Source organism: Lithobates pipiens, unplaced genomic scaffold (genome assembly GCF_037356315.1).
Source record: "Lithobates pipiens isolate NorthernLeopardFrog02 unplaced genomic scaffold, aLitPip1_a1.2 Scaffold_8, whole genome shotgun sequence".
NCBI lineage: Eukaryota > Metazoa > Chordata > Amphibia > Anura > Ranidae > Lithobates > Lithobates pipiens.
The window spans coordinates 105,432,182-105,435,036 of record NW_027507903.1 but is presented as its reverse complement, the minus strand read 5'-3'; positions in this window follow the sequence as shown (position 1 = coordinate 105,435,036).

Genomic DNA, 2,855 nt, shown 5'->3' with positions numbered 1-2,855 from the left:
GGCTAGTATTAAAAAATCATTTTAAGCCAACTGATCGGAATTCGTACATTCCCCTGGGGAGCTGCCACCATAAGTCTTGGTTATGCAATATCCCCAGGGGACAGTATGTAAGATTAAGACGGAACTGCTCCAGTATGGATGATTTCGTGCATCAAGCCCATACCCTATCCTCTAAATTCCAAGAAAAGGGATATGATCGTTCTGTTCTTGAACATGAAATCTCTTTGGTCCAACAGATGGATAGATCCCTTTTGGTTAGAGATAAGATAAAAGAATCAGGAGTGGAAGGGGTCAACTTTAGAATGGTTCTTGATTATAACGTACAGTATAAGAAATTCGAAAAGGTTGTTGCCAAAAATTGGTTTATATTGAAACAGGATCGAGTGTTGGGCCCTCTGTTGCCTGCACGGCCCTCTTTCATATATAAGAAGGCTCCATCAATACGTGACCAAATAGCACCAAGTGTTATCGATCCCCCTGTACAAACTGAAAGTAGACTTTTCTCTTTCTTATCCGGCTTCTATGCGTGCGGTAGATGTACGACATGCAGACACTCTAGATGCAATGTAAAAAGGAGAAAATATTTTATAGCTACAAGTAACAATAAGGAATATAAGATCGATAAACTTATTACCTGCTCTACCATAGGGGTGGTATATATGTTACAATGTGAATGTGGTCTCCAATATATTGGCAGAACCTCCAGACCCCTACACGTGAGGTTAGGTGAACACGTAAATAATATCAAAAAGGGTCTAAAAACCCACAATGTGTCTCGCCATTTCAAATTGGTGCACTCTCAGAATCCCAGAGGTTTAAGTTTTTGGGGGATTGAGAAGGTAACCAAACATTGGCGTGGAGGTAACTTCATACGCCAACTAAGCAAACGTGAATCTTATTGGATCCATGAAACAAGGGTTCTTGCCCCGAGAGGTCTAAACGTGGATTTTGATTTAAATTGTTTCATCTCGGACAGATAATTGAATTATTTTCATTGCATTAGAATTTTTTCCTTTTATACGTGTATTTGTATTTTATTCTTATTTTAATTATATATTTTTTTATATTTACTTTTATTTTTTATTTATTTTATTTGTATTTCCATTTCCATTTTTAGCTCTGATTTATATTTTGGTACTTATTGTTATCAACCCATGTGTGGATCAGTGTAGCTTTCTGATGACGTCAGCGGCATTGCGGGTATATTCACTAGATTTCTATTTTTGACTTACCAGGGGATTATATTGTACTGTTTTTTTAGGCAATATCCTTTTTTCTGTCTTCACATAGTTTATGTGAGAATAATTAGAGGATTGTATCTTGTTGCCAATTAGCAGACTATTATTTCGCTTCTCTCTGGTTTTGTTTTTATGTCTCCATAGCATATATATTTTTTGATGCTCTCTCTCCCCTTCCTGTGTTTGGAGTGAGCGCAGATCTATGTTCCGGTGTCACGTTTGATACGTGCTGTCTACGGTATCTGTCTTGCGCATAACTCCGCTTGCTATTGGTTCTCTAATGGTGTGTTGGTATAAAAGCGGCCGTCCGACGTCATTCCGTCACCGCTGATGAAGTCCCGCCTACTTTCTGGGACGCAACGCGTACGGACCACGTGACCTGCGTCGTGACGTCATCCGCCAGCTGACACACTGATCCATGCATGGTACTTTTTATCTGAGCACTCAGCACTGGAGATCAGTGCTTTCAAATGTGAGTGGTATTTGTCTTTTATTTATTTGTTTAATAAATTTACATCAACGGAGAGCACTAGATTTGCCTGTTCTTTTTCATATATGATATCACATTGATCTGATGATACGGAGGAGAACCTTACCTGGAAATGCTTCCGCTTGGTCTGCTGTAACCTTATGATCTACCCTTGATGGGAACATGCGTTTTTGACCTATCTGATTTATCAGAGGTCCACTTGTTGAGGTGAGAGTTCAACTTGCTCAATGGTGAAGGGATCACATCGTCACTTGATATATTGATTGAAGATACATTACACAAGTGGACTCTTCCTGAATTTCTCTTTCACTATATGGACTTTTCATTTTTTCACTTTATGAGATTTATTGTATTATTTTGTATTTGCGCTGTACTGATATTTTTTGATTTTTGAAATGTGGGATTTGGTAATTTGACCTACAGTATTCTAGCTGCATTTTTTTATATATTTTTTCACTGTATTTGTTGTGTTTTTTAGCGCTGGTTGATTTTTCACTTTATTTCTCTCTCAAATGAGACCATGGCAAAGAGGGTCCCGACAGAATACTAGATAGAGAGAGAGCATTGGGCAAAAAAAACAAACAAAAAAAACCCCCAAACACCCAAAAAAAAAAAAGGGACCCCCCCCCAAACCAATTCTCCCCCTCTTACGTGCCCAAACATTCCTGGGATTGCCCACCCCCAACCTAGTTGGTGGTGACCCCAACTCCTTACTACAGTCCACCCGGGACTCATACAAGGGGACTATCTAGTGGCCCTAAAAGCTACAAGTGTGTATGTATGTATGTATATATATATATATATATATATATATATATATATATATATATATATATATATATATATAAATATAATATATTTATTTATATATATAATATATTTATTTATTTTTTTAGGCAAAAGCATATGAGAAAAAAAAAAAGGAAATCATTATCCACCGTTCCAATATTCAGGTTTGTGCTTCCAAAAGTAGAAAGGATAGAGTGAGAAGGAAAAAAAATGTAATTTGATTAACATTCAGGAAGTCTTTTTGTTCTCCTTTTGTATGTCTTTCATCCAACCAAACGTTAATCGCTTCAGGATCTTCAAAGAAAAAAAACATTGTTATCCTTCTGGATACCTCCCTA